Source organism: Taudactylus pleione, unplaced genomic scaffold (assembly GCF_031769625.1).
Source record: "Taudactylus pleione unplaced genomic scaffold, aTauple2 ptg000139l, whole genome shotgun sequence".
In the NCBI taxonomy this organism is placed as follows: Eukaryota; Metazoa; Chordata; class Amphibia; order Anura; family Myobatrachidae; genus Taudactylus; species Taudactylus pleione.
Window position 1 is genome coordinate 5714849 of NW_028284541.1, and position 13990 is coordinate 5728838.

Consider the following 13990-nt stretch of genomic DNA (forward strand, 5'->3'; position numbering starts at 1 on the left):
GGACACGAGTCGAATGCCGGGATTTTTGTACTTGCCCCGTTAACATCTGGGTGAGAACCCGAGTTATTCCCTGGTAGTCACCCTTTATACAAGACCCATGTCCACTGTATGCTCAAATCAAGTCCTTTTAAACATGACCCAGGTCATACCTTTTTATTATTATTATTATTATTATTATACTTTATTTATATGGCGCCACAAGTGTTCCGCAGCGCTTTACAGAGTACATAGAACTAATAAGTGAACAAGAAACGAGTAACTTACAGTACATTACAGTGCAGGACAAGGACATGTTTTATATACATTGCTGCAATAGCGATTAAAGCACTCACAATAAGCAGCAGGGAGTTGGCAGTCAAGTTTTAGGTGCCCTTGTGGGAGTAAGGAGTAGAAGAAAGTATAAGGAGAAGCACATGAGGGAAGAGGTCCCTGCTCATGAGAGCTTACATTCTGAAGGGGAGGAGCAGTCAGACATGTGTGACACAGATGGTTTAGATAGGGAGGAAAGAGCATGAAGTGGGTTAGGATGAGAGCTGGAAGGCCTTGATGAAGTAGTGGTTCTTCAGAGCCTGTTTGAAAATTTGTAGAAGGGTGGAGAGTCTGTTAGGGAGAGAGTTCCAAAGGTTGGGAGTAGCACGGGCAAATCTTGGAGGCGGAAGTGGGAGGAAGTAATCAGTTGGCAAGAGCGGCGGCATGCATTTGTTGAGCGAAGTGGACTGGCGGGAGTGTGAATGGAGATGAGGCCAGAGAAGTGGGAGAGAATTTGGTGAGGGCTTTGTAGGCGAGTGTAAGAACCTTGAATTGGCATCTGAAGGGGAAAGGGGAAGCAGATGTAGAATGTCTGCATAGGAAGATGAGCTGAGCAGCAGCATTGAGGACTGATTGTAGTGGAGAGAGGTGGGAGACTGGGAGGCCAGCTAGGATAAGGTTACAGTAGTCCAATCTGGAGATGACCAGCGAGTGGATGAGGGTTTTAGTAGCATCTAGGGTGAGGAAGGGTCTAATCCTGGAAATATTTTTGAGATGGAAACGGCAGGACTGCGAGAGGTGCTGAATGTGTGGTTTAAAGGAGAGGGAGGAGTCTAGGATAACTCGAAGACAGCACACTTTGGGGCTAGAGGAGATAGTTGTGCCATCAATAGATAATTAAATTGTGGGAAGTGAGGTAATGGAAGAGGGTGGGAAGATGATCAGCTCAGTCTTAGACATGTTAAGCTTAAGAAAGCGCTGGGACATCCAGGAAGAGATAGACAGTTGGAGATAAGGGTGTGGAGCGAGGGGGAGAGGTCAGGGGTGGAAAGGTAGATTTTTGTATCGTCAGCATAGAGATGATATTGGAGTCAAAAGAGTTGATGAGTTCACCTAGAGAGGACGTATAGAGGAGTAGGAGTGGTCCAAGAACAAAACCTTTAGGGAACTCCTACTGTTAGTGGAAGTGGGGGGATAAGAGGAGTCTTTCGAGGAGACCGAGAAGGAATGATCAGAGGTAGGAGGACAGACAGGAGAGGGCAGTGCCACGTAAACCAAGAGAGTGAAGGATTTGCAGGAGGAGACGGTGGTCTACAGTGTCAAATGCAGCAGAGAGGTCAAGGAGAATGAGTAGAGAGAAGTGGCCCTTGGATTTGGCAGCAAGGAGGTCATTGCATACTTTCGTGAGGGCAGTTTCAATGGACCGGAGAGAACGGAAGCCAGATTGAAATGAGTCAAGGAGGGAGTGGGAGGAAAGAAAGGTGGTAAGGTGGTTGTAAACAATACACTCAAGAAGTTTGGAAGCAAAAGGGAGGAGAGAGATGGGTCGGTAGTTGAAGAGAGTATGTTAGGATCAAGGGTAGGTTTTTCAAACCTTTCAAACATGAACCGGGGCACTGACCCAGGTTACAAGTCCCAGGAAAGACCCTGGTTGGTTGCAGGCTCGCGGACCCGGGACTGTCAACCAGGCTTACTCTTTTCAGACATAGGCAGTACCCAGGTCGATGTGGGTGCACAGCAGAAAACCTATCTGTTAAAGGGGTATTAGAGAAACAGAAAACTGTAGATTCCCAACCTCATGTAATTCAGCAATGCAAATAGCTATTTATAAATGGTTGCAATTCCCAAATAGATTTCATAAAGGTTCACTGTATGACCTGGTAAATTCATTCTTTATTTTGCTTTTAAAGCGTAGGATATCATATTGAATTTATAGGATATTTCATATGCTAGCCATACACCTACGTGATTTTGGGCCGATTCCCGATTTTTGACGCGCCGTACGATGGATCGTGTGGAAATCTTGTGGTTTTTTTAGGTAGGATACGATGCGATACACGCTCCCGCAGCCTTCAAAATGTATCGTGTGATCAGATGTGCAGTCCATCTTCTCCGTCGAGTTCATATGCTGATCGTGCCGTTTATTTCAGCATGCGATGCATCGTGCGTCAGAGTGCCTTCATTTGTTTAAATTAAAAAAAAAAAAGACTGATGCACGCACTGGTAGATCCGTGATGCATGCATCTCTCTGTAATAAAGTAAGCACAGATGCAGGGATGGTTCAGTGAGAACCATCCGTGCATCTGTGATGAAAAAAAAAAAATGGCGTGCTCCCCCTCCCCCCCCTCCAAAGAGGAACCAGCCCCGGGCTTTTAGGGACCCAGTGCTGGTTGGGGAACACACAGGGGACAAATGACGTAGGGATCCCCCGTTTGTAAGCACAACCAGCACCGGTCTAGTCAGAACAAGCTCTGGTTGCCAAAATATGGGAGACAAATGACGTAGGGTTCCCCCGTATTCTGCGCAACCAGCACTGGGCTCTGATCCGGTCCTGGTTCTGGAAATACAGGGGGAGAAAATTAGTAGGCTTCCCCTGTATTTTCCAGAACCAGCATCAGACTTTTTCTAGCGGGGGGCTGATGCCACAGCCAGGGGCGCCCTTTCACCGGGCCCCCCAGCCGCAGCATCAGCCCTGACCTCTAGTCAGCCCAGGTCGTGGGATCCCTGGAGAGCTGGGCACCCCCCAATAAAGGGGTTATCCCCCCCTCCAGGGCACCCCAGGCTCACTGAACCATGCCTGCATCTGTGCTTATTTTATTACAGACCGATGCATGCATCACGGATCTGCCTATGCGTGCATCAGTTTTTTTTGTTAACAAATGAAGCCGTTCACATGACAGGCACACGATGCATCGTATAGTGAGATTGTATGTACATTGTGTGTCAATTGTGTGGCCGGGACTGCCAGGGAATTGAAGGGAAAACGCACGGTGAGTCGCATCGGTACTCATCGTGTAGGTGTATGGCCAGCAATAGATTTCATTCTTGATTTTTAAAAACGATGTTTAGGAAACAGAGGAATAAGTTGTTTTTTTATATGAAAATGCATAAGGAATGATTTTTATATATACACTCTGACTTCACATGATCTTTATGCAGAAAGGTTCCTACTACTTACTATAACAAGTGTGGAACCGTGTCTAAGAACTCAAACACTTCTCATAAAGTGCATGATGCAGCGCAGGCCTGGCCAACCTGTGCTCTCCTACTGTTGTGAAACTACAAGTCCCAGCATGCCCTGCCACAGTTTTGCTATTCGGGAATGCTAAAATTGTGGTAGGGCATGCTGGTACTTGTAGTTTTGTTTTATATCTGCACATATACAGAGCTGGGTGGCTAAAGCTAGGTCCACACCTGGCAGATCACAGAAATGATCCACAATTCTCTTTTTCTGAGAGCTGAAACAATTCTACGGACATCTGATTTCTAATGTACACACTACTCCATTATAATTCCTATCTAGCCAATAAATGTCCCTAAAGATCATTGAAGTGACCTTATTGAATGCGCTTTATCAGACGATCTCTGTACACACTACATTTGCAGTTCAATATTGGCTCATCGTGACTAACTAACATCGCTCAGCACTCCAGATGTCGGAAGTAGATCCAACTGGCCTTAGTACGACCATCTGCCTTGGGTGCTGTATATACACTGTGCAATAATCCCGTAGTTCCCAAACTCTGCCATTACTTTTAAGAAAATCTATGCTTGAGCACAGGTGACTTAATTAGTACCTCAGTTTGATTTGGGATGTAGTTAAAATACAGACGGCCGGGACGCTGTTTGTTGAAATCCCGGCATCTGAATCCCAACCTGGGATTTAACATAGGCAGCTAAATCCCGACACCAGCCCACAGACCAACGCTGGAATCCCGAATGACGGCATCCCAATCGAAGGTAAGCCGGGGCACCCTTAGCTGTTAGCCTTGGGGGGTTAGCTTTAGGCACCGGGGGGGGGGTGAGGGTTAGGCACCAAGGGGAGAGGGTTAGGTTTAGGTGCCAAGGGGGAGGGTTAGGCACTAACTAGGAGGGTTAGGGTGCGGGGTGGGGAGGGTTAGCATTAGGGTGCAAGAAGGGAAGGTTGACATACTTACCCGGGATTCCCAGCGTTGGCATGCCATTGTCGGCATTTTGACAGCAGGCATCCCGACTGCCCGGATTTCATACCCAACCCGTTTGATTTAACCATCCGTATGGATATCCTTAAAACCTGGACTGTAATGGCTGAGTTTGGGAACCTCTGCAATAATCGGACTAGACAGCTGATAATTGGCGGTTAGTGATCCACTTTTGCCTGTTTGATTCACTGGGTGCGAATCGGCCAGTAACACATCATTTACAGGTTTATTCTGTTAAGGATTACAATGATACAAACAAGATAAACAGCACACCAGTGGCCTCAAGGCCTGTAAACATTAATCCGTTACTAAGCAGATGAAATACACAAATAGCATTTATTAAAAAAACAATAGGTAAGATAAAATGGCTATAAAACAATTAGATGTAGGCCCTAAAGTTAAATACGTCAGCAGATAAAGTCAGGAATACTGTAGAAATAGGTTCCTTATCCCCCAATTGTCCTGTTCACTGATAGTATAAATGGGCCTAAATTTATGTGTATGGCCTTTTACATATTCAAAGTTTATCGGTTGTGATAGTGATCCCAGATCCGTCCATCTATGAATCAGACCCTATGTGAACGGAGATTAATACCCCCTCCCTGTGTTCTTGGAGACTACATTAAAGAGACTAAATTAAAACATTGGGACATTTGCTCCTTGTATTCAGTGCCGAAACCAGATTACATGGAAATACTTACAGAGAACGGTCTGTGATTTTGTTTGCCTTCAGCTGGGTATACATTAGATCATATTTCGGCCGATCCGACATATTGTCAATATCGTCTCTGTGTCGCACTCCTGTTTGGTCGTCAATCGCATCGTCTGGTCGGCCCTACAATCTGACGAACCGACTGAAGACAGGGGCCGAAATGTCGGGCACCAGGTCGCCTAATGTGTACTGGCAGCCCGATATGTCATCCCGTCGCCCGTGCAGTCACCCGTCGGATCGCTGGGTACACATCGTTTTAATATGTATTTATTCTTACCCAAACTGTACGTGTGCATTTGTGTTGTGGGACTTTTGGTCCTGTGTTCATAGTGTAGTTGTGGCATTGTTGATCTTTTTAGAGGTCAGAATTGCTTTTAGATCAAGTTGTTAATTACAGAGCCCTCTCAGCGTTAATAGTTTTGTTTTGTTATGTGATGTTTTTATATAAGGTTTTATTCTTTTTCATGGCATGCTTATTAAATATAATGTTTTAAGAAGTGTTTGCTAGACTATAAAAAAAATAACCTGCCTCCATGGAACATACTGTATTTGTTCACAAGAAAATATTTTTTCTTTAAGGACTATTGCTTATAAGATAAACGATATTCCCACAGTGACTTTCTGATGATATGTAACCCCTCATCTGACACCACCCTCTCTTCTACCGCATAGCGGAGCAGTGAGTAAATACATGCTGCACGGCATATATACATTTTGAAGTGGGACTGGGGACAGCCGAGAGGCTCAGGAAGTGCTGGGCATGCCCCCTCCGAGACAAAAGCCAGACCACAAGGTCGCGCTCCTTTTTCTTGTCTGCCCCCAATGTTGGGAGGTACTAATCAATATAATTTTCTAATTAGACCATAGACCATATGTAATATGCAGGATATTGGTGAGCATGTTAGTAGGAACAAAACCAGTCCCAAGTAAATGTCTTATTAGAGCATTGATATTCTTGCAAATTAATAACATATTCTTCAATTAAACTAGATTCAAACAACTTGTCTCTTTGATGTAGGTCTTGCTCTCAGGGTGCTCCCTCCTGGGGATATTAGCAGTATTCAGAGTGTGATTTAGATGTAATAATGGGAATACCTGCTTATGTCCATACACCACTACCAGATCCAAAGCTGTAGTAAAACTATGCCGCCGTCCTGACTGTTTTCTTTGCCCTTAGCACAATCAAAATGTTTTCTCCATTGGCCAATTGCCATTAGTCATCTAGAAAAGTATATCAGAGCCTTTGAAAAGCTATTAAAATTGATAAAAAAAAATAAATCTTGAGAATAGGTGCAGAGAAGATTAAAGGGAAGTGGTTTCCAAAGATTAAATTAGTAGACACAGGAGGATTGCAATCACAGACAAATACTCTTACAGAGAAGAAGCATCATGCCGATCAGATACAACACCGAACTCATCTGTGAAGTCCTATAGACGGTATAGTGTATATAATATGTGCAATAATGAGGGTAACATCAGCATGTAGACCGTGGTTAGAGCTGTAGCCAGATCATGTAATGTGATCCATCCTGCAAATGTACTATAAAAGCAATGCTCACAGACAGAGGAGAGCCCAGGTGAACAATCAGTGTGGAAGGGAATGCATACAGAGAAGTGCTGCAGCCAGCATGATCAGAGCAGGTCCTCCAGGCAAATTACACATACAAATCTATGGAGACAGTTGGCAGGGGTAAGTCTACAGGCAAAAGGTGAAAATTAGACAGGGTCGTGACAGTACCCCCCTATTTATGGGTGGACCTCGGACACAGAGAAAAAAAAAAACAACTTTCTTTCAAACATGACATTCCAGGAGCTTCAAACACAGGGACACCATAACTCTGAAAACATCTCTTCAGACATCTTCATCCTCAGAGAAAGTAGACCAGTCTTCCTCACTACAGGTGGAACCTTCATCACCTAGGAAGTCTTTAGTAATCCCAAAATGAGGACACTCTTCTGGAAATGTAGTACACAAAGATTTGGTATGAGAAGATGTAGAACCGGCATTATTTCGCTGGTATATTTGGTGGGAAGATGATCGTCTCCCCCGGAAAGCCGTAGCTCTCTCGGGCAACTCCTAAGGAAATACGTGACTGGGAAGGACAGGGTCAAACGACAGATGGTCTTCAGGGAATAGAGGTTTATTGTGTGCATGAACGAATTCAGATTCTGAGTCAGTATCTAAAGGTAAAACGGAAGGCTTAGTAGGACTTGAACATTGATAGGACTCCTGGGAGGAACTAAGCGAAACATGACCAATTTTGATGGTGTTTTGGGAGGTACCGCAGTATGAAGAGGACAAGGAGGTGGGCGCACATCTCATGTTCAGGGATATAGATTCTGTAGTGCATGCATCCTTGGGATGCCTGGAATTCAGCACGCTGGCCCTTGCAAACTTGACCTTGTTCGGATTTCAGAGGAGTGGTGGATGAATTATTGGTAGCACAAACAGACTGCTTGGACAATATTTTGGAACTGGGAACTTCGCTAGAATATTGGTTTACAGGGTAAGGACCAAATTATTTGACAACAGTTACACTGAAAGTCTTTATATCTAGAAGCATTGGATCATTGGAGTCGTAAATAGGGGCAACCCAGTCCCAAGTTTTACCTTGAAAAGATGGGATAATAAACTCTACAATATTAGTAGGCTTGACTCCACATGGCAAAGAAAAATTCATCATAGCGAAGAATTTTCAATAAAGCATAGTATTGAGATAAGTCCCCATCAAAATAAATACATGCTGGAGTATCCGACGAATCCTGTGTATTCGAGGATTGCGGAGCAGGGCTGGAGGAAACTTGAGGATGCTCCGAATGATGAGGAGTTTAAATAACTGAAGCTGACAGATGTTCGGAATTCGGACCAATTGATGGAACTGGAAGGAGTCCTGGGGAGCTAGAGACAGTAGCATCAACAATCAAAGCTGAGAACAGACTACAGAGATTGTCATCTCCTGGAACGATATTTGCAGGAGACGCTGAACAGGAACCATGATCACATTTTGTAGTACAAGACACTTCTCCCTGGTAACTGGAACTTGGGACCCCCTACTGGGGCGCGGGGAGTTGAGACCCCCTCCTGGGGCTGCTGGAGTCTCCTGTTGGGACAAGCAGAATCCGGGCAGGGACCGGAACGGGCAGAATCCGGGCTGGGACCGGAACGGGCAGTGACACGTTGACACTCGGGAATGATCTGAAAAATTTTGGTGTGTAAAGTCTGTAGCTGCTCCAGCAGTTGATGGAAGGTAGAGGTTCAGGTGTGATTTGAGTACCATCTAGCCGATTATTCAGGATTTGCAAAAGCTGTAGCACTTGATGCTGTACGGCCTTTTGTGAATCCAAGCGAGCGACCAGGTTAGGGAAAGCATTTAGTCCCTTATTAGGTGCTTGATCCGCCACCATCGTTGGACCTGAGCATTCTGTCACGATTGGTGTCTGTGAGTTACCTGTCTCAGGTGATGAGCGGGATTCAACGGAGACCAGCATAACTGGAACCACAGATGACGTAGATAGCTCTATTGCAAGATTTATGTGGCAATGATAACTACCTTTGATGATAAATTACAGGAACTTGGAACTTTACTATGGACTGGAATAATGTGGATTGATCTAAAGAACTTGGAACTTGACTCTGGACTGGAATAACGTGACAATGGCTGAAGGGAAATCAGGTAATGCTGAGACGAGGGCTAAACAGGGTAATCCGGAAATGCAGTGACAAAGGCTGGAACAGGTGTAGGTTGGATTGGGTAATAGGGAATAATAGGTTCAGGATGGAATATGTAGGTCTGGGAATTTTAGGTTCAGGGTAGAAGGAGCAGGAGTTGATCCACAGCAGGAAGCAAGGCAGAGTAACACGGTGCAGGTTTGCAGGGTGCCAGGGACCAACCAGGAGTAGGGCAAGCAGCAGGACACAAGACTAAGGTCAGGAGCACAGGAACTCACTTATAGCTGATGCTGAAAACACAAGAGTTGCACTGGGTTGAGAACTAGCAGGATTACTGGATTGCCAGGTATTGCTGTAGCAGGACATCTGGATTGCCAGGTATTGCTGTAGCAGGTTTTCTGGATTGCCAGATATTGCTGTAGCAGGTTTTCTGGATTGCCAGATATTGCTGTAGCAGGTTTTCTGGATTGCCAGGTATTGCTGTAGCAGGTTTTCTGGATGCACCAGGGGTTGCTGTCAGCAGGAGACAGGGAAACACTTGTACACAGAAACAAGCACGAACCATACACCACGGGAAGTAATGATATGTTCAGGCCCAGAATGCTATCAGGGGAGTATATATATATATATACACACATACACACTGGGTCTGGCTGCAATTGGTGGATATGGACAGGTGGTCTGGCAGTAGCATTCTGAGTGGTGGAGGGCACAGCATGCAGAGGGAGTACTTATCTCTGCAGCACTGAGAATCAGAACCACACCTGCGATTCCAATCAAGACTTGCAATGCTCACAGACAGAGGAGAGCCCAGGTGAACAATCAGTGTGGAAGAATGCATACAGAGAAGTGCTGCAGCCAGCATGATTAGAGCAAGTCCTCCAGGCAAATTACACATACAAATCCATGGAAACAGTTGGCAGGGGTAAAACTGGCCACACACTAGACCAACTTGCATCCAACCAGCCAACTTGGTGATTGGTTGGGATGAAAATCTGGTAATTTATGGGAGTAAATGATGATCAGTAATTTGTTCCTAAATGCCAAAAAACAGATGAAAATGGTCGTCAGACAAGTTTGTTAAATGTTTGATCTAAACAATTTGTTCAAACAACAGTTTTTGTCCATTTACCGGCGTTTGGGAGCAAATTGCTGATTGTCATTTGCTTTCATTCCTTACCACATTTTCATTCCAACCAATCAACAAGTTGGTTGGTTGGATGTAAGTTGGTCTAGTGTGTGGCCAGCTTAAGTCTACAGGCAAAAGGTGAAAACTAGACAGGGTTGTGACATAAGGTAAGCAGTATAAGGATATAAGGCAAGAGGTATAAGGATAAGGCTTTTATAGCTGTAAAGCCAGCAACACAAAGTGGCGATTAAATGAAGTGCTATGGAGGGGTAATGCAGGCGATGTGCTGTTGGGACAGTGTGTGAATGCCAGCAATGGCACCTTACATTGTCACTACATCACACAGTTTACCTCACACCCCCATAGGGTTGCACAAGAAAATGCACAATGTTAGTCTATTAAGGCTACTATATTTACGGGACATGTGCAGTGCGCAGCACATCACCCATACCGTGTGCCGGCACATGCAATGGAAGATCGCATGTAGGCTAATTAAATTGACCCCAAAAAGTCTAAATGTAATTTATTTAACAACAACAGGAGAAGAATTAAAATCAACAAGCCCATACCATGCATTATCTGATTATGTGCCCCCTGTGCATTACAGTATTGGGAAGAACAGCTAGAACACTAAAAAATGATGATACTTAAAATCACAAATATGATACAGAACAATAAACACACACTTCAGAAGTGTACACAATAGCCAGATGGGAATAGATGTCCAAAAAGGATCAACAAGAGAGGATTTGTGGAATTCCTACTAGCTAAGTGCCTGCGTTGTACGCTATTTCTATTGCTGCTGCGTCTTTGGAAAAACATGATGATGGCGCCGGAAGCATTTGAAGGCTAAAGGCGCCCACTGTCGGCATTGCAGATGCGAGTGCTGTGTCCGAAGACACATCTGATCACCATCTGGCAGCCATCGGCCATCCGAGTAAGCCTGCTCAGAATGGCCGCCGGAACTCCTCTGCCGGGGCCAGGAAATATGCGTTGGACAAAACCAGGGATGACACACACCTGGTTCAACAAACAGTCACCGTTGCCACCCCCGAAACTGCGCCGAGGTTTAGGGGACACTTTGAGCGATCTCTCAGACTCTGATCGGCGCATGCACAGTACAGATCCTACACATGCGCCGATCAGCCACCATCGGAACTGTACACAAACCATTAGGATTTTGTACAACTTTGAATCGGGCCCTAAGCTAGGATCCATTAAAACCAAAAGCAACATGGGATTAATTTACCATGGGCTCCATCACCACCCACCTTCGCATTCTAACCAGAATGGCCCACAAAGGAACTTTTTTTTTGTCTATTAATTGATTTATTTTAATCTGTAAATTGCCTGATACAACAGACCTTCTGGTGGGAAAGTCAGCAGAAATCCTAAAGGCTAAAAACAAAACTAAATTCTTTCCCAAGCCCATACTGCTTAGCACACTGAGGAAGCTGCAGTGAAACGCGTAAGTACTTTTTCATTATAGATTTCATATTGCACCACTTTCAACAAACATCAGAAATTCACCACACTAAAAGGACACCAGAAAACTGGGCCTAGCAGTCACCTTTGGAAAACAACAATGATAGCCAATCCGCACTGAGCTGGGTAACCATGGGGTTTATGTATCAAGCAGTGAAAACAGTGAAGAAGTTGCCCATAGCAACCAATCAGCTCCTACCTATTATTTTATAGACTGTACTTGATGAATGCTACTTCAAAGCTGATTTTCTTTTGCTATGAGCTTGGTCATGATGATACATAAACACCCAAGCTTCTTATTAGCTAGACTGCAGTACAAGCACACCACAATTGAAACCAGCACCCAAGGCAACATAACGTTTAATTTTAAGGGGGGAAAAATAGGGGTTTTGTTTTGTTTTTTTATAATCCTCCATATACCTATTTCAAAGACCATATGGCTACTTTCCAAGACTCTATGCAAACTCCCCAATGCTTTATCAAATTGCCTAACATCCCATTCCAGACAATATTTTAATAGTTCTTGATCAGAGTAAGGGGTTCTTACAGCCATTAGATCTTTGCAAACAGCAAAGCTCAAGGCTCTGATAAGTTTTTTCCAACCTACTGAATTTGTCATTACATTCCTGAAAGTTCTAGCCACACTTCTTACCCAACTGTACATACTCTACAAGGTATTCTCTGTCTAGATACTGGAAAAATGCAAATTGTTTATCTGCTTGTAGCCTTTATATATTCAGACTTCTTAAATTGCTTGCAACTGGATAAAACCGTATCATCCACCTGCTGATTTAAGAATGATCAGGCTGACTTATACAAGGAAAGCAGGCAACAGGTGGCACCCAGTAATTTCTCAACTTTATTTCCTGTCTTCTGACCAAGAACCTTGAGCAGACATTTGTCTACCGCTATCAGTAGTACATGAGGCAGGTATTTGATTTGGGGGCATTTTCTCCAAGCTATCCTGGATCTCTTCACCTCACTCTCTCTCTCTCAGCTAGTGTCATCAAGATTTTCAATCAAACGCTCTTCCAGTCTCTAACGGCACCAGGCAGGTATGCCTGTCTTTATTTTTGCTTTTGTGATGGGACCTAATAGCCTTTAGTGGGTTCTTCCATTCATGAAGTATCATATAACATTTTCTTATTTGCAGGTGATGCTTGCTTGCCATCACCAGCTCTGAAACTGCATTGTCTGCCATTAGCGATGCTGATAGAGGTCTGTATTTTATTATTTTATTACAAATAGGATGCTACAAAGATGGAGGCTCTCCACATCTACCATCACGGCCTTCCATTTTATCCCTCAGATTGTCCTACCCATAGAACTTGATTAATCAAAATCCTGTGTATGTTTATATCAGTAATAAATATATAGGGGATCCGCCAGTGTCAATCTCGGCAAGGGATTTAACATGGGCGTCAAAATACCGACGTCGGACTGATCGTCCTCTCTGCCGGGTAAATATACACTTAGCCTGGGGATGGGGGGTTATTTTTAGGGACCCCCGGGGGGACTTGGGTTAGGAACCCCCCAGTGAAGGTTAGGGTAGCGGAAGGGGGGTTAGGCACTAGGGGGGAGGTTAAGGTTAGGTACTCCCCCTTGGGGGGTTAGGTTTAGGCACCCATGGGGGGGAGGTTAGGGTTAGGCACTAGGGGGGATGTTAGGGTTAGGCACCCCTAAGGGAGGGGGAGGGGAGCGTTAGCCTGCGGCACCCGTACCCAGTGGTACAACATTAGGATATTGTGACAGCAGCTGCGGCCACAGTAAAACAATTGAATTCCCCCCTCTGAGCCTTGAACGGTATTCCTTCTTTTTTTTTTCTTCATGTTAGAGTCATTTTACAAGGTTTCTTTTTGAGTAACATGAAAAGGCTGCCGTAAGATTTATGTGAATGCATCCGCTCCGTCTTCCTACGAGTAAGGGAATCATAGTGGAGTTTATGAAGTGTGTGAATGTACCCACAATTGTGTGCAAATAGAGGGCACCCTCTCTTCCTTCTCTGCAGGTCACACACATTATTTCTTCTTTCTGTAGGAGAACACATGGGTGCACACTTTAGAAAATTAATTGTGTTTACCTTACTACACTATGAAATGTTCTCTATGGGGTTTATTTACTAAGGTGCAGGTTTTTTGGAAGTGGAGATTATGCCCATAGCCATCAATCAGATTCTACGTAACATTTATCTAGCACTTAGAAGATAATAGCTAGAATCTGATTGGTTGCTATAGGCAACATCTCCACTTCTAAATACTCTCACTTTAGTAAATATACCCCTATATGTTTTCTTCACTATAATATGTGAAAATTTATGAGGACCGTTAAGTATTCAGAATAGAAGTAGAGTGAGAAACCCCTTGGAATTCCCAATGTCGCCCCATGTAACACTTTTATTTTGTTTTGTACTGTATATTAGAAGGGTACAGTGGGCTATCATTGGTTTTATTTTGAGGTGCATTTATACAGGCGTAATATATTTCCCCATCCTAAATTGTATTTGTTGAAACGTAATACCCAGCAATGGTATATGCGCTGACAACGGGAAGCTACCAATAGCTGGC

The 13990-nt window shown here is 44.2% G+C and overlaps 1 protein-coding gene across 1 annotated transcript in view; it reads left to right on the forward strand.

Annotated features, from left to right (window-relative positions):
• The window catches only part of SLC38A6 (solute carrier family 38 member 6), a 66146-nt gene that overhangs the window by 2131 nt on the left and 50025 nt on the right, over nt 1-13990 (forward strand). The window lies entirely within an intron of this gene.